The sequence below is a fragment of the Orcinus orca genome, chromosome 15 (genome assembly GCF_937001465.1).
Source record: "Orcinus orca chromosome 15, mOrcOrc1.1, whole genome shotgun sequence".
Classification (NCBI taxonomy): Eukaryota; Metazoa; Chordata; class Mammalia; order Artiodactyla; family Delphinidae; genus Orcinus; species Orcinus orca.
The window spans coordinates 52,778,215-52,800,686 of NC_064573.1; the positions used below are offsets into that span (position 1 = coordinate 52,778,215).

Consider the following 22,472-nt stretch of genomic DNA (forward strand, 5'->3'; position numbering starts at 1 on the left):
AGGAGGTGGTGAGAGAGAAGCTTTGAGCCTTTGGTCAATACTGGTTACGTCAACTAGTAAGAGAGATGAAGACAACCCAAGTTTCCATTCTCTTGACTTTATCAACATATCATTTATTTACTAGTAGTTGGGTGATTGTGATTTAATCCATCTGGGCTCCTAGAGACACATGATTGTACTATTGCAGGGACCTCTCCAGGAACATAGAGGGAACTTGGTGATCATCCAAACCAAAGCAACGTTTAAAAGAGTGAAAATATGAGCTCCTTTATATTATTCTTGGGAACTCAGATGCTTTCTTAAGTTGTACTTTCACCATGATTATCTAGTTTCTTTTGATGAATTAAAATTCAAAGAAGGTAGATTTTTGGGGTGCATTTAGTATAATTGGGGAAAGTTGAAATTATGTTGGCTTGAAAATTTTTAGAAATTCTTATTGTTTCCTTATTTCCAGAAACAGTGACATATATCATCTGAATTGTATTGATTCTTGGTTATTGAAACATGAAAATAATCTTTATTGATTTCTCTATTCCCTAGGCATGACGTTTTCACATCAGAGGACTAAAAGCTCCACCCTCAGCATGGTAAGGCCGCTATTTTCTGAGTAAGTGGCACAGGAAGAAGCCTGTACCTTAGTTGCATCTGTGCAGAACCAGGATTACCTCACTTTTTCTTGTCTTCAATTGTCTTTCCCCACGCTTCCCACACCTCATCTATATCCCATAAATATTCCCCGTCCCTCGCCTTTGAGGAGGCAGATTTAAGATTTGGCGGCTTGGTGATTAAACCCTTTCTTTGCCACAAACCTCGGCATCTCAGCGTTTGGTTTGCTGTTCCTCAGGGAAACAGACCTAGTTTGGTAACATATCTCTTTTTTTGATGAAGTGTCTCTTAAAATACTTTGCCTTTTTTCCCTAAGATTCAGATATTTGTTTCCGTATTGTTGAGTTTTGAGGGTTCTTTATATATTCTGGATATAACTCTTTTGTCAGATATGTGATTTGCAAATGTTTCCTCCAGTTTGTGGCTTGTCTCTTCATTCTCTTGTGTCTTTCAGAGCATAAACCCTTATTTTTTTTTTTTTAAACATCTTTATTGGGGTATAATTGCTTTACAATGGTGTGTTAGTTTCTGCTTTATAACAAAGTGAATCAGTTATACATATACATATGTTCCCATATGTCTTCCCTCTTGTGTCTCCCTCCCTCCCACCCTCCCTATCCCACCCCTCCAGGCTGTCACAAAGCACCGAGCCAATATCCCTGTGCCATGCGGCTGCTTCCCACTAGCTATCTACCTTACTACGTTTGTTAGTGTGTATATGTCCATGACTCTCTCTCGCCCTGTCACAGCTCACCCTTCCCCCTCCCCATAACCTCAAGTCCGTTCTCTAGTAGGTCTGCGTCTTTATTCCTGCCTTACCCCTAGGTTCTTCATGACATTTTTTTTTCTTAAATTCCATACATATGTGTTAGCATACGGTATTTGTCTTTTTCTTTCTGACTTACTTCAGTCTGTATGACAGACTCTAGGTCTATCTACCTCATTACAAATAGCTCAATTTCGTTTCTTTTTATGGCTGAGTAATATTCCATTGTATATATGTGCCACATCTTCTTTATCCATTCATCCGATGATGGGCACTTAGGTTGTTTCCATCTCCGGGCTATTGTAAATAGAGCTGCAATGAACATTTTGGTACATGACTCTTTTTGAATTTTGGTTTTCTCAGGGTATATACCCAGTAGTGGGATTGCTGGGTCATATGGTAGTTCTATTTGTAGTTTTTTAAGGAACCTCCATACTGTTCTCCATAGTGGCTGAACCAATTCACATTCCCACCAGCAGTGCAAGAGTGTTGCCTTTTCTCCACACCCTCTCCAGCATTTATTGTTTCTAGATTTTTTGATGATGGCCATTCTGACTGGTGTGAGATGATATCTCATTGTAGTTTTGATTTGCATTTCTCTAATGATTAATGATGTTGAGCATTCTTTCATGTGTTTGTTGGCAGTCTGTATATCTTCTTTGTAGAAATGTCTATTTAGGTTTTCTACCCATTTTTGGATTGAGTTGTTTGTTTTTTTGTTATTGAGCTGCATGAGCTGCTATAAACCCTTAATTTTGATGAAGCTTAATTTATTAATTTTTCCTTTTGTGGGCCATGATTTTGGTAAAGTATTCAAACTCAAGGTCACAAAGATTTTTCTCTTAATTTCTTTTAGAAGTTTTATAATTTGAGGTTTATATTAGGTCTGTGAATCATTTTGAGTTATATGTATATCATATGAAATATGGGTTGAAGTTTATTTTTTTGCATGTGGACATTCAATTGTTCCAGTACCATTTGTTGAATAATAGTATCTTTCTCCACTAAATTGCTTTTGTACCTTCTCAAAAATCAATTGACCAAATATGTCTGTCTCTTTCTGTTTTCTCTACATGTATTCTGTTTCATTATTTGACTGTATATCAATACTACTTTATCTTAATTACTGTAGCTTTATAATAAGTCTTGAAGTCATGGAGTGTAAGTCCCTCAATTTTATTCTTCATTTTCAATGTTGTTTTGACTATTCTAGTTTCTTTTCATTTACATATGAATTCATTTTTTCCCAGCTTTATCGAGGTATAATTGGTATTTATATGAATTTAGAATATTCTCAATTTATACAAAAAAATCTGTTGGGATTTTGAGTGGAATTGCATTGAATCTCTAGAGCAATCTGGGGAGAATTAATATCTTAAAAATATTAACTTTTTAGATTAATATTAACTTATTAGATCTAGCTTTTGTTGTAGTTGTCATTGAATTGACCATATAGATGATCTTTCATCTGTAAAATAAAGAGAGCTTTACCATATCCTTTCTAATCTAGATGCCTTTACTTCATTTTAATGCCTTATTATTCTGGCTAAAACCTCTTGTACAGTGTTTACGAGAGAGTGACATCCTTACATTGTCCCTGATTTTAGAGAGAAAGTTTAGTCTTTCACAAAGTTTTCTGAGAGTTTTTATCAGGAATCATTTTGAGTTTGTGAAATGCTATTTCTGCATCTATGAGATAATCATATGGTTTTTTTTTTTTTTAGTCTGCTAATATGGTGAATTATATTGATTTTTTTGGAAAGGTTAAACCAACTTTGAATTCTGGAAATAAACCCCACTGAATCATGATGTATTATCCTTTTTATTTATTTTTACATTCAGTTAGCTCAGGTTTTAAGAATTTTTGCAAATATGTTCATGAAGGATATTGTTAGGTAGTTTTATTTCCTGTAATGTCTTTGTTTGGTTCTTTTATGAGGATAATGCTGGCATTATGGAATGAGTTGGGAAGAATTCCTTGGCCTTCAACTTTCTGGAAGAGTTTGTGTAGAATTGGTAACATTTCTTTCCTAAATACTAATTAGAATTCACTAATGAAATTATCTGGGCCTGTACCCATAAAAGGATGTTAAATTGTGTCAAATGCTTTTTTTTTTAAATTGAAGTATAATTGACAAGTAAAGCTATAATGTATTTAAAGTGTATAACATGATTTATATATGTCATATATATGTATGAAAGGATTTCCCACCATTGAGTTAATAAACACATCCATCACCTCACATATTTACCTTTTTCTTTTTCTCTTTGTGAGAACACGGAAGTGTTACTCTCTTAGCAAATTTCAGTTATACAATACAGTATTATCAACCACTGTCACCATGCTGTACATTAGATCCTCAGACATTATTCATCTTATAATTGAAACTTTTTACACTTTTACCAACCTCTCCTATTTTCCCCAGCCACAGTCCCTGGCAACCACCGTTAGATTCTGTTTCTATGAGTTTACTATTTTTTTAGATTCCACGTGTAAGTGATGCCATGTAGTACTTGTCTTTCTCTGTCTGTCTTATGTCACTTAGCATAATGCTCTCCAGGTTTACTCATGTTGTTGCAAATGGCAGGATTACCTTCTTTTTAAAGGCTGAATAATATTCCAGTGGTGTGTGTGTGTGTGTGTGTGTGTGTACACCACATTTTCTTTATCCATTCGTCAGTGGACACTTAGGTTGTTTCTGTACTTTTGCTGTTGTGAATAATGCTGCAGTGAACATGGGAGTAGAGATCTCTCTTCAAGATAATAATTTCACTTCCTTTCCACATATATCAGGAAGTATAATTCCTGGATTATATGATAACTCTATTTTAATTTAATTTCTTGAGGAAACTTCATACTGTTTTCCATAGTGATGGTACCAGTTTACAGCCCCACCAACAGTGCTCAAGGGTTCCCTTTTCTCCACATCCACATTTGTTACTTCTTATCTTTTTGTTAATAGACATCCTAAAGGTGTGAGTTGATAGCTCATTGTGGTGTTGATTTGCATTTCCCTAATGATTAGTGATGTTGAGCACTTTTTCATGTACCTGTTGGATATTTACATGTCTTTGATGGAAAAATGTGTATTCAGGTCCTTTGTCCAATTTTCAATTGGGTTATTATTCTTTTTTTCCTATTGAGTTATATGATTTTCCTGTATATTTTAGATATGAACCCCTTATTGGATATGTGGCTTGCAAATATTTTCTCCCATTGCATTCCTTTTTGTCTTGTTGATGGTTTCCTTTGCTGTGCAGAAGCTTTTTAGTTTGCTATAGTCCTACTTACTTACTTTTGCTTTTGTTGCCTTTTCTTTTGGTGTCAAATCCAAAAATTCACTGTCAAGACCAATGTCAAAGAGACCTACTCTCTATGTTTTCTTCTAGGAGTTTTATAGTTTCAGTTCTTTCATTCAAGTCTTAAATCCATTTTTTTTTTTTTTTTTTTTTTTGCGGTACGTGGGTGTCTCACTGTTGTGGCCTCTCCCGTTGTGGAGCACAGGCTCCGGACGCGCAGGCTCAGCGGCCATGGCTCACTGGCCCAGCCGCTCTGCGGCATGTGGGATCTTCCCGGACCGGAGCACGAACCCCTGTCCCCTGCATCGGCAGGTGGACTCTCAACCACTGCGCCACCAGGGAAGCCCCTTAAATCCATTTTAAGTTGATTTTTGTGTGTGGTGTAAGATAGGTGTCTAGTTTCATTCTTTTGCATGTGGATATCCAGTTTTCCAACACTATTTATTAAAGATGAAGAGACTATCATAAGGCTTACATAAAACATCTTACAGTTATAACTGCCTATTTTAGGCTGATAGTAACTTAACTTGGAACACATACAAAAGCTCTACATGTTTGCACTCAACCCCACATTTTATACTTTTGATGTTGTAATTTATATATTTTATATTGTGTATCCATTAACATGTTATTGAGTTATAGTTTTACTTTTAATACTTTTGTTTTTTATACTAGAGTCGTTAGTGATTTCCCACAACCACTACAGTATAAGATGTCCTGAATTTTTATATTTATTTTTACTGATGAGTTTTATACTTTCATATGTTTTCATATTAATAATAAGAATCCTTTCATTTCAGCTTGAAGAACTCCCTTTAAGTTTCCTGTAAGGCCATTCCAGTGGTAATGAATTCCTTCAGCCTATTTTGTTCTGGAAACTCTTCATCTCTCCCTCAATCCTGAAGAACAACTTTTCCGGGTAGAGTATTCTTGGTTGGCAGTTTATTTTTCTTTCAGCACTTTGAATATATCATCCCACTCTCTTCTGGCTTGCTGAAAAATCCACTGATTATTTTATGGGGGTTCATTTGTACATAACAAGTTGCTTTTTTCTTGCAGTTTTTAAGATTCTTTGTCTTTAAATTTTGACAGTTTCATTATAATGATTCTTGGCATGGATCTTTTGGTATTCATCTTATTTGATATTGTTTTGGCTTCCTGGATCTGGCTGTCTGTTTCTTTTGCCAAGTTAGGGAGGTTTTCAGTCATTATTTCTGTGAGTAAGCTTTCTGCCCCATTCTCTCTGTCTTCTCTGGATGTTTTGTTGCTTGCCTGTACTCCACTCCCCGGATCACTTACTCTGGAAGAAGCCATGTTGTGAGCAGCTCTATGGAGAAGCCCACATTGCGGAGGATGGTAACCTCCTGCCAATAGTCATTTGAATGAGATTGAAAGCATCATCTCCAGCCATAATTGAACCTTGAGATGATTGCAGCCTCATCAGATACTCTGAGCTGTATCCATCTAACTAACCCACTCCTGGATTCCTGACCCTCAGAAACACTGATATAATGTTTGGTGTTTTAAGTGTCTAAGGTTTGGGGTAATTAATTACCAGCAAAAGATGATTAATACATTTACTCAACAAGCACATATTGATGATATGTGTAGGTTGTTGGGTGTTCACCATGCCTACAAGATGAAGTCTAATTTCTCATACATGACACCCAGAATTCTTTATTATCTGCCTCCTACCACTTTAGTCTCTTCTTTCACTATGCTAGACCATCAAAGCTCTGTTTTACTTATCATAACTTGCTGCCATTCCTCAAATATACCAGGTAGTTTTTTGTCTTTGCATATGTTCTTCCCTCTATCTTTATTCTCCTGTTTATTTACTAAACTCCTGTTCATCCTTTAAGACTCAGATCAACATTCCATCATTCTTGATCCTGCCAGGATGATTTATATCTTTTCCCACTGCTTAAAAGATTGCCATTTCAAGTCACCAAGCCCTATAGTTTTCTTAAAACTCTTCCTATTTCAAGACAAATTATTTTAAAGGTTATTACTTTCATGAAACTTATTCCCTAGCCAAAGTAGAATTAAACCCTGGTTACCTTGGATACTTACCATACTCTATGTATTCTGTCAGAGCATGTGTGACACACTTTATTTTTGCTTATTTGTTTGTTTGTTTTTATACCTCTCTCCATTTATTAGACTTTAATTCTCATGAAGGCATTAAAGATTTCTCATCCTTTGTGATTTTAAAGCACGGTGCTTAGCCTATAGTAAGGGTCAAATAAATGTTATTTGAATAAATTGAATGTTCTTAGCTTTGTTACATTTCCTTTTAAATTGAATATTTGTTATATAAGATCATAGTTTTGTTTTTTTTAAAAAATAATCAGTTTTTCATGTAAAGCTTTATTATTAGTTTATAATTTAGTTGCATTATCTTCAAAGTGTGTGATCTCTATATTTTACCACTTTGGGTTTTTCTCTGAAGATTCTGTTCCAAAGCTTTCAAAATACCATTTTTTAAAAATACACATTCTGAAGACACTTGAAAGAATCTTGTATTTTTTGTAGGAAATACAGCATACATGTGTGTTTAAAACCTACTTTCCTCATATACACATTTACTTTATAATGCCATAGACCAACAGAAGTACATCTCCCACTACACTTACGATTTCTGTCAGTTTCTCCTTGTATTTACATTAGGCTTTGCTTGGTATGCTTAGTGCATGAAGGTTCATGTCTTCTACCTTTTTTATCAATATAAAACAACTATCTAATCTTATTTATTCATTGGATTTTATTTTCTGGCCCGGGACTCATAGTTTTATGTTAATATGATTGTTGACTGCAAATTACTGTCTATACTGGCGTGACAGTGAGAAGTTGTCTGAACTTGGAAATAGGACTCACCTATGCGTGTTGTTTTAAAATACTCATGATAGTTTAAAACAATGACAAATTAGCATGACTTTCTATCTAGAACATCCTTCTTTTTGTGTCCTTAATTCTAATTCATGTTTTATTCTGGAGCACATCTCAAATCAGAGTTTATGAAACAGTTATTCAGGGCAATAATTTGTACTGAAAAAATATTTTACTTTAGTAATGCCCCTTCTTGTGTATTTTGTATTTTTCAGACCATTAGCTGTTTGTCTTACCAGTTTAGCAGAGAAATCTAGAGCTGAAATGTTAGAAAACAATTGATGATCCATTGGAAATTGAACTGTCTTTAAAATTATAATTAATAGGTTGGAAAAGATTTGGTGACGGATACAGATTTTCCTTATTACTTTTAGTATATCTTGCTGTCACATATGGCAAGGCACCTGATTTAACAAATGGGTTGATGTTTGATTTGATTTTGTTCATAGCTATAGTTCTGAACTTTAAGTGCTCATAAAAATGCAATAGTAAAAAAGTAAAAAAAAAAAACAAACACATTTGCATTAAAAAAATGCAATAGTAGCATCTTAGATTATAGTAGTTCTTTAGAATATTCTGAATTGTCAAATGCTTTTGATTTAAAGAATGAAGTAATCTATTTTTTCTTATTGTCAATAATTTAAGAATAGAAAATAATGGAAGTATCTGTATTTTCTCTATCATTGGCCAGTAATTTTACGAGTACTTCATCTCAAGTTGGAAAAACTCTTATAGTAGTCACCTCTATGTCCACAATGTTCTCCTACTCTTCTAGAAATACTTCTGTGAAATCTTCCAATAATGTTTAGTCATACTCTGTATATCAGCTATATTAAAATGCCAATACTTGTCAAGAATGACAAGACCCGAAACTTGAGAAAGGATTCGAAAAATAGAAATTGATTGAAAAGAACAAATATATACAAATAATAGTAATGCAGTATCTAGTAATTAGATTTAAATTACCCCAACTCTTGAAATAGTCACGATTCTGAGAAAGAATAAAGGAAAAAACTTATAAGTGTGTAAATTGTTGACATCAAAGTCTGTATTATATATTTGATTCTACATAGAGTTTCTAGGCTTTCACTTAGAGTGAAAAAGCAGAAGCACTTGAGACAAAGCACAAACATTTAGACAGTTGATAGAGCTAATAAATACTGTAAAGAATTAAGATAGCGGCTAGCCTGACAGCAAAGGAAGAGATAGAAACCTATACATCTGAATACATAATTTGAGCTCTTCAGTGTAGGGCAGTGTCCTCTGAGAGCATCACTGTGTTATTTCACAGTATATATTATTTATATATGCCCATATTATTTTATGGTATAATCATCTGTAAAGATTACCCTGAAACATAAAGAAGGAATGACTGAAGGGATTAAGTAAAGCTTTAGCATAATCTGGAAAACGTACCTTCCTGGGTTACTTTATTCGACAAGTGAGTTGCTAGGCAAGTGAGTTGCAGCACACGTGCATTTCCCTTGTGCCTCTTTCTATGCAATGTGCTCTCTGCCTAGGTGTCATTCCATTGTGCCGTCGTATGCAAACTTTTCCATTGCCTTCACCCTTTTGGAGCCCGGTCAGGTGGAAACAAACTGGGGTTTGGGACTTTATAAATAGAGATGGGTCAATGTATTCTATTAATAGCAGAACTGTCCTAAATCTTTGGCCAGGACTCAGAAGAATTCATAACTGAAAGTTTGCAAATATAGACAAATTTAAGGGCTAAAATAAAATAGCAAAAACATATATACCATTATGTTTCTAATTATAGGAGAAACAAATTTTTTTTTGTCTCTAATTTGATTTGAAAAAATATATTTTATAGTATAACTCTTTGTCCTCTGTGTTGGTGTTTTATTTTAAGCAATGCAAATATCTTAGTAAATTTTCTTGAACCACTGGGTATGGAATACCACAAATATTTAATTTTGTACTTGAAAGCTGGAGTGACTGAATTTTCAAAATTAGAGAATAAAATCTCATTAAGATTTAGGAAACACTTATTTTATTTTTATTTTCATTTTAAAAATGATTAATTCAGGTTGTGGTATTAATAGTTGCATTTTTTAAATCACTGCATACTGAATAGTATTCCTCTGTCTCTGTCTGTATATACACAGTATTGTATGGTTGTACTGTGTTTTTCCTTTTACTGCTGAAGGATATCTTGATTGTTTAGTTTTTAATGATTATGAATAAAACTGCTATGAATATTTACCTGCAGTTGTATGAAAACAAGCGTTCAATTCATTTGGGTAAATAACTAACAATGTCATTGATGAGCTGTATGTTAAGTCTGTTTAAGTTTATAAGAAAATACAGACCTTCCTCCTAAGTGGCTTTACTATTTTCTCATCAGCAGTGAATGAGAGTTCCTAGTGCTCTTCATCCTTGCCAGCATTTTTAATTGTCATTAAGATTTTTTAAGCTATTCTAGTGGTATAATAGTATTGCATTGTGGCTTTAATTTGTATTTTTCTAATGAAAAATCATGTTAAGCATCTTTCCATGTGTTTATTTGCCACCCATATATCTTCTTTGGTGAAGAATTTTCTCTCACTCACTTTTTAAAGTGGGATTTTTGTTTTTCAATTGTTGAATTTTGTTTTTCTTTATATATTTTGATTGTAAGTTCTTTATCATATGTGTGACCTCCAAACACTTCTTCCAGTCTGTGACTTGTCTTTCATCTCTTAAAATCTTCGTGGATTAAAAGTTTTTAATTTTGATAAGTTTTTTTTTTTTTTCCCGGTACGCGGGCCTCCCGCTGCTGCAGCCTCCCCCGCTGTGGAGCACAGGCTCCGGACGCGCAGGCTCAGCGGCCATGGCTCACGGGCCTAGCCGCTCCGCGCCATGCGGGATCTTCCCGGACGGGGGCACGCACCTGTGTCCCCTGCATCGGCAGGCGGACTCTCAACCACTGTGCCACCAGGGAAGCCCAATTTTGATAAGTTTTTAAATTGTGATATATCATTTTAAAAATAGATTGGGTTTTTGGTGATTTACCTAAAAATTTACTGCCAAACCCAATGTCATGTAGATTTTTTTTCCTTTACGTTCTTTTAGAAGTTTTATGACTTTACATATTATTTTTAGGCCTATGATCCATTTTCAGTTAAGTTTTTATGTGATGTGAAGTATTGTTTAGATTTATTATTATTTTTTTTTGCATATGGATGTCCAGTAGTCTCAGGACCATTTGTTAAAAAGACTGTCCCTTCTTAATCGAATTACTTTTGCACTCATATTCAAAATCAGTTGACTGTATTTGCATAGTCTATTTCTGGCCTCTCCGTCCTGTTCTTTTGATCTGTGTTTTTATTCTTTTGCCACTACTACAGTGTCTTAATTACTGTACATTTAGAGAAAGTCTTCAAATAATATCTCATAATTTTTGCAAAATGTTTTTATTACCATTCAGTTGAAGAGTCCTACTTTCCCATGTGTTATCTTCTTTGATCCATGGGTTATTTTGAAGGGTATTTTAAAATTTCCAAATATTTGATTTATTCCCCTCATTGTATTTCTAATTAATTTTGGCCAGAGTATATATGATCTCAGTCTTTTGAAATTTATTATTTGTTTTGTGTCTCAATGTATGATATATCTTAGGGAATAAAGAAACATTGTAAAACGTAATAGGGAATACTTTAAAATTATGGTCATATTTTGTACAAACCAACAACATAGAGTACTATTGTAGTACATTTTATTAAAATAAACTCTCTTATTTGATGCCTCATTTCAACTTATTGAAGAATGTAAACAAGTAAGAATTGTAGGTCTTTCCCTGCCCCCCCTTTAAAATTGAAACTGGGCATTCTTTTCGATTTCATTGTTAGATTGGGGTATTTTCCCCAGCAATTAATATAGTTAATACCCAACTTTTACTAAGAGTTCAATAAATATTAACTGATTTAATTTTTATTCTAGAAAATAGGTGTTTAATGGGGTAGGTAAATTTTTGAGTGGATTGAAGTATTATATCACCGAAGCTGGGATGGGATGTTTTGAGATCATCTAGTTCAACTGTTTCATTGTACGGATGAGAAAACAAACAGACAGGTTGAGTGAGTTATCCTCTGTAAAAAGGCCAGTTAGTGTCAAGATAGAACTAAAAGTGTCTTGCCTCAGAGCTTCATGTTTTTTGCCCCATTGGTACAGTTCTCTGAAGTGTCCATGTTTGTCAGGTTAAAATTTGAAGACTTACCTTTAACCATTTATATATTAGAACTATGATGGGTTCTGAGTCAAGATGGTGACAGAAAGCTACTTTATGATGCTACTTAGCTGGAGTACCTTCAATTCCATCAAATGAATGCATAGTTAATCAGTTTTCTCATGGAAGTTCTGGCAACAGTGGGAAGGGTCATTATGGTTCAGTTCAAACTATATTTTCTAGTTAAATGATGTCTCAAATTTACCCTATTGTTGGTGGCTCCCTTTTACATAGACAGAAGAATGTAAGGGATTGAGCACCCAGAGGGCAATTGTGATTATTTTACCTTTACCTATTAAACTTTTGGGGCTGGCTCTATTTATACTCTTGCTGATAATTTTAGAGGAATAATAATTCTGTTTTATGTGAACATGTATGTATCTCTTTAATATATCTTTTTTGAGTTTGCCACTGATTCTAGAAATTTTAGACCATCTATGGCAATTTTCTTGACCTAAAAAATTAAATTTCTTCCAAATTTGATTAGATTGTTATAAGTGAAATAAAGTCCTAATTTCTAACCCTTTTAAAAACATTTGACTTTTTCTTTATACCATAGTATAGTATTATGTTCCCACAAACACTTTTTACAGATATTATTGAAATCCAAGGGACCATAAGGATTAATATTTAGTTTGAACATTTTCCCCAACCAATAAAATTCATTTTATTTTCCTGTGCATATCACAGTTGCTCTGAGCTCAGCCTGCCTGCTAATTGAGTTACTTATTTAAATGGTGAAATGGCTTCTTAACAACTTCTTTAATTAGCTATTTAACAGAGCTCAATCTTCTTGTCTAGAAAACAGTGATGTTAAAACTGTTAGTGTGAGATCCTAAGTTCTGGCATTGTTTCTAGTTAAATGATAATGACCTAGAATTTCTAGTAATGCTTTCATATTTGTATTTAACTTGTTTTCTTTGCTTTTGTATTACCTCAGTTCAAAATTCAGAGGCTCTACATGTTGAAATAGGCTATCTTTAACCACTGAAAGCAGAGCTTAGCTCCAGACTCATTTATTTTGAATTAGGCAAGGTTGGCACCATCCCCGCATAGATGAATAGCTTTTGACTAAATTGTGTTGTGTTCTTTTCAATAGGAAACAGCTTCCTCCCCCACTTGCTCCCTGAACAAACACTGCCACTTTTATTACTGATCATTAATGGGTAGACATGAAGCTGACTGTTCTCTTAATGTTACTGTAGTGATTGCGTATTCATTTACTATATGCGTATAAGAAATAGGCTCTGTGTCTGGTTTACTTGTGATCATTTTCAGATAACAATCTGCAGACAGATTGTTCCTGAACTATGACCCTATAATATTGCTTGTGTGGTGTCATTCTGTTTGTTAATTCATTCCTTGATCACATAGCTCTTACGTCTAATACATTTCCACCATATTCTGTAGCAAATTTCCATTATCCTTATAGCCCAAAGCTCATATATCTATCTTCGTTAGAGTCAGTTTGGTAGTGACTGCACCAGCATATAGCAATATAGTAACAAGGTTCTGAAACAGGATGGGAGAAGGAAATGATGCTCTATATTCTTAGTTCTTATATTCCAGAGACTTGGCAGGGGGGAGAAGCTATACTCGCTAAATCTGTTCACAGCCAAGTGTTTTTAGAATCTTGGAATTTTCTTTTTTGGAGTTTTTCATACTGTGGATTCATTGGAAAGCTGATGAAACAGATTGCTTGTAAGAGAGTCAATATAAAAATAGTCTGCAAGAAAGCATGCCACCATCTGTGTTGTCTTATCTAGAGATTGTATCCCTGTCTTAGATTGACTTCCAAATTATTATGCTTATAAATATTAATTGATGGAAAGAAATTAGAAAAAGTATAAAAGTGTGTCTGTGAATATTACATATACATATATATTTAACACATACACAGTTTTGGATGAGAATTTCTTCTGTCTTGGTAGATAAATTCAATTTGAAGTTTCCATTAAAGTATCTATTAATCAAAGCACATATAAGACTTTAGAAATATTCTGTTTTGCTAAGTCAAAGGCTAAGGATGAAGACACACATCAACCATGGCATCTTTGGTGACTCACAAAAGCACTAAGAAATGCATTTGCTTCTGGATAATGTGTGAATGTGTACATGATATTCAGCTACGATCTATCATGACAGGAGAATAGAGGTAGAAATTATTAGGCAACAAAGAAAAAGTAAGGCTGATGTGGCATAAAGGAAAAAGCTTTACTTGACCAAAATAAACTGATATTTGAAGGAAAACAAACAGGTAAATATTATTAGAACAGTAACTTGGGCCAAATATAAAAGTGAGTAATATTCTCTTAAAAAGTTTTATTTTGGTGAGAAAATTAGTAGCAATGCATCCCAGAAATTCTCTTTGGATTTATTTATTGACATTGAAGCTTCACGCCTGGAGAAAATCTCTCTGCAAATGTGGTTACTTAATGCTTATTATGAGTTTTCCCATGTGTTTTTCTAATTAAAATGGGTTTCCTTAGCATCATAGTTGTAGGAAGAAATATTTGAAAATGAAGTTTGCTAAGCTCTTAGTCCCTGTTTCACATAGTTTCATTTTCTACATTGTGCAAAGTACTGTTAATTGGGCAACTTAGGAAAGATGGTTCTGGGAGCAGTGGAAGGAAGCCGTGACCCTAGAACTTCCAGACTTGTCTTCAGTTGTTTGAATGGAAGCAACTGAACCAGACTAAAGGTTACTTTTTTCCTTTCTTTATCTTTCCATCTCTTCTGATGGTTTTAATAAACAGCATGTATTCTTTTTTTTTTAAGATAAGATTTTATTTATTTTTAATATGTCTATTGGAGTATAATTGCTTTACACTGTTGTGTTAGTTTTTGCTGTATAACAAAGTGAATCAGCTATATATATATATGTATCCCCATATCCCCTCCCTCTACGTCTCTCTCCCACCCTCCCTATCCCATCCCTCTAGGTGGTCACAAAGCACCGAGCTGATCTCCCTGTGCTGTGTGGCTGCTTCCCACTAGCTATCTGTTTTACATTTGGTGGTGTATATATGTCCATGCCACTCTCTTACTTCGTCTCAGCTAACCCTTCCCCCTCCCTGTGTCCTCAAGTCCATTCTCTATGTCTGCGTCTTCTTAACATGGGCTGTATACTATTCTTAGCATGGTGTGTGGGAGTCAATAGCTTCCTACTGTATGTTGATTCAGTTGTGCCAGGAAAGACTACCCATCTAAAGGAAATCTTCCCTACTTGCAAGGAATCATTTTACAAGGGAGACAAAACCCTGAGTTCCACAATTAGAGTTGAAGTCTGAAGAGGCAACACAGCAAACACAACACACACTAGTGTTAAGGGGACAATTAAGCACCTCTTAAGAACCGGTTTAGAGGGAAGGGATGTACTCAGAGCATGAAAACCCTGAGTACTTGAAGGGGACCAGTTAAGGGGCCATAGTGGGGAAAGTGTGATAAAGGGAGACTAAGATATCCTGGGAGCATTTCTATAAATATGTGTATGATTAGCAATTTCTGATAGGTATTCTCTGGTCAGAAAAATAAATGAAAAAATTCCACCAAGGAGGTTGATGTGAGAGTGTTTCTGTGTGTGTGTCCTAAGTAGGACATCTCTGTGTGAACAATTTCAGAAAATGCTTCTCTTAGAACGAGTCATTCCTTCTGTGGTAAAGGCAGGACGAATGACACACAGGTGCAACAAGCCAGTCAAGAAGCTGAAACTCATCTCTGAACCTCCCCCAGCCAGAGGAGCACCTGGAGACAGCAGTGTGACGCCAGTTGTAGGAGGCATCCCTCATCCTCTGTAGAAAAGGTGACAGTACACCTGTGGCAGAAGTTGGTGCATTAGCTCAAGCCTGGTCATTGGCCTGGCTTCAGAAACATTTTTGCTGCTGCTGTGTTCTAATCTTAATCTTAATGTCTGTGGTTACAATAAGACAGCAGTCTCTTACAGAAAAAGCTTTGGACAAAATTCAACACCGATTTATGATTAAAAACCCTCCAGAAAGTAGGCATAGAGGGAACTTACCTCAACATAATGAAGGCCATATATGACAAACCCACAGCCAACATCATTCTCAATGGTGAAAAACTGAAACCATTAACCCTAAAACCAGGAACAAGAAAAGGATGCCCACTCTCACCACTATTATTCAACATAGTTTTGGAAGTTTTACCCACAGCAGTCAGAGAAGAAAAAGAAATAAAAGGAATCCAAATCGGAAAAGAAGTAAAGCTGTCACTGTTTGCAGATGACATGATACTATAAATAGAGAATCCTAAAGATGCTACCAGAAAACTACTAGAGGTAATGAATTTGGTAAAGTAGCAGGATACAAAATTAATGCACAGAAATCTCTTGAATTCCTATACACTAATGATGAAAAATCTGAAAGTGAAATTAAGGAAACACTCTCATTTACCATTGCAACAAAAAGAATAAAATACCTAGGAATAAACCTACCTAAGGAGACAAAAGACCTGTATGCAGAAAACTATAAGACGCTGATGAAAGAAATTAAAGATGATACAAACAGGTGGAGAGATATACCATGTTCTTGGATTGGAAGAATCAACATTGTGAAAATGACTATACTGCCCAAAGCAATCTACAGATTCAATGCAATCCCTGTCAAACTACCAATGGCATTTTTCACAGATCTAGAAGAAAAAATTTCACAATTTGTATGGAACCACAAAAGCCCCAAATAGCCAAAGCAATCTTGAGAAAGAAAAACAGAGCTGGAGGAATCAGGCTCCTGGACTTCAGATTATACTACAAAGCTACGGTAATCAAGACAGTATGGTACTGGCATAAAAACAGAAATATAGATCAATGGAACAGGATAGAAAGCCCAGAGATAAACCCACACACCTATGGTTAACAAATCTATGACAAAGGAGGCAAGGATATACAATGGAGAAAAGACAGCCTCATCAGTAAGTGGTGCTGGGAAAACGGGACAGCTACATGTAAAAGAATGAAACCAGAACACTTAGGTCAAAATGGATTAAAGACCTAAATGTAAGGCCAGACACTATCAAACTCTTAGAGGAAAACATAGGCAGAACACTCTATGACATAAATCACAGCAAGATCCTTTTTGACCTACCTCCTAGAGAAATGGAAATAAAAACAAAAATAAACAAATGGGACCTAATTAAACTTAAAAGCTTTTGCACAGCAAAGGAAACCATAAACAAGACGAAAAGACAACCCTCAGAATGGGAGAAAATTTATGCAAATGAAGCAACTGACAAAGGATTCATCTCCAAAATTTACAAGCAGCTCATGCAGCTCAAAATCAAAACAAACAACCCAATCCAAAAATGGGCAGAAGATCTAAATAGACATTTCTCCAAAGAAGATATACAGATTGCCAACAAACACATGAAAGGATGCTCAACATAACTAATCATTACAGAAATGCAAATCGAAATGACAATGAGGTATCACCTCACACCAGTCAGAATGGCCATCATCAAAAAATCTATAAACAATAAATGCTGGAAAGGGTGTGGAGAAAAGGGAACCCTCTTGCACTGTTGGTGGGAATGTAAACTGATACAGCCACTATGGAGAACAGTATGGAGGTTCTTTAAAAAACTAAAAATAGAACTTCCATACAACCCAGCGATCCCACTACTGGGCATATACCCTGAGAAAACCATAATTCAAAAAGAGTCATGCACCACAATGTTCATTGCAGCTGTATTTACAATAGCCAGGACATGGAATCAACCTAAGTGTCCATCAACAGATGAATGGATAAAGAAGATGTGGCACATATATGCGATGGAATATTACTCAGCCATAAAAAGGAATGAAATTGAGTTATTTGTTGTGAGGTGGATGGACCTAGAGTCTGTCATACAGAGTGAAGTAAGTCAGAAAGAGAAAAGTAGTGTATGCTAACACATATATATGGAATCTAAAAAAAAAAAAAAAGGTTCTGAAGAACCTAGGGGCAGGACAGGTATAAAGACGCAGATGTAGAGAATGGACTTGAGGACACGGGGAGGGGGAAGGGTAGCTGGGACAAAGTGAGAGAATGGCATGGACTTATATATACTACCAAATGTAAAATAGCTAGCTAGTAGGAAGCAGCTGCATAGCACAGGGAGATCAGCTCAGTGCTTTGTGACCACCTAGAGGAGTGGGGTTGGGAGGGTGGGAGGGAGATGCAAGAGGGAGGAGATATGAGGATATATGTATATGTATAGCTGATTCACTTTGCTATAAAGCAGAAAGTAACACAGCATTGTAAAGTAATTATACTCCAATAAAGATTTTAAAAAGAAAAAAAAAAAAGACAGCCGTCTCCAGCCTGGCTATGCATTAGAATCACCTGAGAAGTTTTCAGAAATGCTAACGCTTAGGTCCCACCTCTACCACTTGTACCAGGGTCTCTGGTGGTGGGCTTGGACTTTGGGTCCTTTAAAAGCTCCCCAGTTCAGCTACATGTAACAGAATGAAATTAGAACATTCTCTGACACCATGTACATAAACTCAAAATGGATTAAAGGCCTGAATTTAACACCAGATACTATAAAACTTTTGGAGGAAAACATAGGCAGAACACTCTTTGACATAAACCGTAGCAATATTTTTTTGGATCCGTCTCCTAAAGCAAAGGGAAAAAAAAGCAAAAATAAATGGGACCTATTTAAAGTTAGAAGCTTTTGCACAGTGAAGGAAACCATTGACAAAATGAAAAGACAGCATACTGAGTGGGAGAAGATATTTGCAAATGATACGACTGATAAGGGGTTAATATCTAACATGTATAAACAGCTCATACAACTCAACATCAAAAACAAACAACCCAATTAAAAAATGGGTGGAAGAACTTTTTCTGCAGAAGACATGCAGACGGCCAACAGGCACATGGAAAAATGCTCAACATTGCTAATATTCAGGGAAATGCAAATCAAGACCACAATGAGATATCACCTCATACTTGTCAGAATGGCTAACATCAAAAAGAACACAAGTAACAAATTTTGGTGAAGATGTGGAGAAAAGGGAACCCTTGTTCACTGTTGGTGGGATTGTAAATTGGTGCAGCCGCTGTGGAAAACAGTATGGTGGTTTCTCAAAAAACTAAGAACTATCATAGGACCCAGCAATTCCACTCCTGGGTATATATCTGAAAAAACCCCACTAATTCAAAAAGATACATGCACAGCAATGTTTATAGCAGCATTATTTACAGTTGCCAAGATAAGCAAGCAACCTAAATGTCCATCAACAGATGAATGGGTAAAGAATATGTGGTATATACACAATGGAATACTACTCAGCCATAAAAAAGAACAAAATTTTGCCATTTTCAGCAACATGGATGGACTTGGAGGGCATTATGCTAAATGAAATAAGTCAGAGAAAGACAAATACTGTATAATATCACTTACATGTGGGATATAAAAAATTCAACAAACTGGTGAATATAACAAAAAAGCAGTCTCACAGATATATAGAGGACAAACTAGTGGTTACCAGTGGGGAGAGGGAAAGGGGGGCAATATACGTGTGGGAGGAAAAAAATGGGGTTATTATGAGATTATACGAAATCATCTGTGTGAAACTTTTGAAAACTGTAAAGCACTGTAGAATTTAAAGAATCTTTCATTCAATTAAAAAAACAGCTCCCCTGTTGTCTATTGTGTAGTGAGATTGATCCTGAATACATAGATGAAACTAGTTGATAATATTCAAGGATAATTTTTTGGTTACTGAAAGGAGGAAAAGTATATTAACATTTTGAAATAATGTCTGTGAAAGGTATTTTTGTATTTAAAACCTGTCTTTAAATTGCAGTGTTTCACTAAAGAAAATAACTGGTAATTGACTATGGAAGGAAAAACTACACACACAGCTTTTATATATTTAAAAAGGATATTTATATATAGTAGTTGTAACGGGAGTAACAATTTTATATTTTGATTAACTAGAAATGCCTTAGGGTTAAATTCATTAAATATTAGCAGTATTGAAAGCCACTAATTGCCATAAAAATTGGTGTTTCACTTTAGGTTGTGCTCACATCACATTCATAATGTGTCTAAATGAAATTATCATGTGAAAGAATATGACCTATGTCAAGAAATAAACTTGCTAACAAATTTATTTAAACTTTCTCTTATTCCTGCTAGATGATAATAAGGCATCCCATAGAGTTGTGAATAGTCTTACATTTTAGAAAATGCATTATAGATTCTTAAGAATGAATAACCACATTTAAGTTTATTGAGTGAAAGGCTAAGAAAATTTTTTAAGATTTTTAGAACATATTGCTAGATTAATTTCCAAATAGATCTTCTAATTTACACTTTTATCAACAACATGTGAAAGGTCTGTTTTAAGGCCACTTCTCTGTGGGTTACTGGACCAAGAGGTGAGAGTTCCGTGGGTTCTGCATCTGCACATGCAGAGGGCCGACTGTACTATGCCATTTTATATAATGGACTTGAACATCCGTGGATTTTGGTATCTGCAGGGGTCCTGGAACCAATCCCCTCAGATACCGAGGGACTAAGACATTCTTTGCAGGCTCCATTTAATGGTTCTGCTCTTTACTTTCTTGGTCAGGGTCAACTCTCTTATTGGGAACATTAGAGGATGGATGGGGCTTCCCCTTCCACTTGTGCAGTTTTATTTTAGGATGCTGACTTTTGGTTAGATGTTAATGTTCTTTCTAAATCTTTTTCAATGTGTGTGAAATTTGTCAAAAGCTGTATGTGAATCTGGTCCACATTAAGTTTTTATCAGTAATTTTGAGAACTATGTATGTGTGAGGGTATATATGTATACAAATATGCATATATGTACAATATGTTTTTGTAAAATATTTTTTAAAAAATTGGATAAAAAAGATTTTTGGTTTTTATTGACTCTATTCCATCTTTATGGAAGTATTTATACTTATGTTCTTAAGGGCTATCATTTTGAAAGAAAAATACATCTACTTTATTACCACAATCATGGGGTTCTGCAAAACTTAATAAGGGAGTTTGCTGGTGTTTCAGACATGTTGCTAAGTAAACTGTTCATCCTACTTTAAGACAAATTATTTTTTTAAGGTAAAATAGAGTCTAGGTGCATACCAGGTAGCATGTTTCACTTTTCTCAAAGAAAAAGGTCTAAGACATTTGTCAGAGCATCTGTGTTACTACATAGTCTTTCTGCTGTCTCATTTGAATGTTCGTGGCTGGATTTTCATTGTTCTAACTTTAATCACATCAATCACTTGAAAAATATCTGATCTTTCTTTTGGCCTCATTGTTCTTTGTGCACATATTGGAAATTTAAATTGTCTTTTCTCATATTACCTTGACTTTTTTTTTCTTGAGTGAATGTTTCTAATATATAGCACACACACTAGTGGGATTATTTTGATCAGTGTCACTTAACTGAACAGTTTTTTGCCCAGCCTCTGTACTGACTACAACTCTGGCTTTTCTTAACATGTAACTTACTAATAGGTTCCTGGTTCCCAAACATCTTTCCTCCATCTAAACCTTTACTGCATTTTCCCGGGCTTGCTTTATTGTACTCTTCTATGCTGTTGACCATTACTTTTCTTTGTGATTTATTTTGTTTTTATATATGTATCTATAAAGAGTGGAAAACTCATTCACTCACAGAAAGACACTTGGAACTGTTTTGCTGGTGGAAAAGATAGATTTTTAATATTCTGTTTTTGTAGTTTTATTTTTATATCAGTGGCATGCATTTGTGTGTTGGTAGCTGTGTGTGAAGGCTGTGGTTTTAGGGCAATAATGTCTTAGAATAATAACTTTATGGTGTAGTTTATTCATGACACTGAAACTGGAGGATTAATCACACAGAACATCTAATCTAATAATCCTCTACCTTTCCTGTCACAACACATTTGGAGGATACACCAGTCGTATCAGCAACAGTGGTTTAATACTGCAGATCCCAACAGAGAAGAGAAGTGGGCATGGTTTTTGGAAGTAGTCTGAAAAAGTCCTGGGGAAATGACACTCATTTCAAATCTCTAAACCACACTTTCATTCTAGAGTGAAGGGAATTGAGTTCACTTGTCTGTAATCTTTATGTCTGTATTATTTACCATGGTACCCCTCCTATCCTGCATAGCACTTGCTCAATAAATACTATTGAATGAATAAAGGTGATACTAAGGTACAGAATGATGAATGGACTGAGCAAAGTCAAATGGCTAGTAAGTTTTATTGCTGGGACTTCGGATTGCTTTCTTTTGTTCTTTCGTTAATTCTGTTCTGTTAATTCTTCTCTGTAAGGAGAAGAAACATTTAACACTTCTGACTGGATAGCCATTCACTTTCTCTCATTAAAAAATTGCCTTGCTAGCTGAGAACTCTAACAGCAGCAGCAGCAAATACTGAAATAGTGCTTCCTATGTGTTAGGTGCTCTTCTAATCTTCACAACAATACCATGACTATTTATGACACTAGGTACTATGATCCCCAGTTTACAGCTAATGAAAATAACTGAGGCATAGAGAGATTAGGTCACTTGATTGAAGAGACACAGCAATGTTGCTATTGTTGCCATTGTTACTCCAATATTCAAAGCACATTTTGGGATTCTTATCTGTACAATTCTTCTTAGACTTGGTCTATATGAACAGTTGAAGGGGAAGAGTTTTTCACTCATTTATTAACTTGTTAAATATTTGTTGAGCACA

The 22,472-nt window shown here is 35.1% G+C and overlaps 1 long non-coding RNA gene across 1 annotated transcript in view; it reads left to right on the top strand.

Annotated features, from left to right (window-relative positions):
- LOC125961201 (uncharacterized) overlaps positions 1-22,472 on the top strand; it is a 149,324-nt gene that overhangs the window by 89,192 nt on the left and 37,660 nt on the right. The window contains exons 2-3 of the long non-coding RNA XR_007471574.1: positions 541-587; positions 5,473-5,591. This is a non-coding gene — a long non-coding RNA (uncharacterized LOC125961201). The remainder of the gene's footprint in view (positions 1-540; positions 588-5,472; positions 5,592-22,472) is intronic.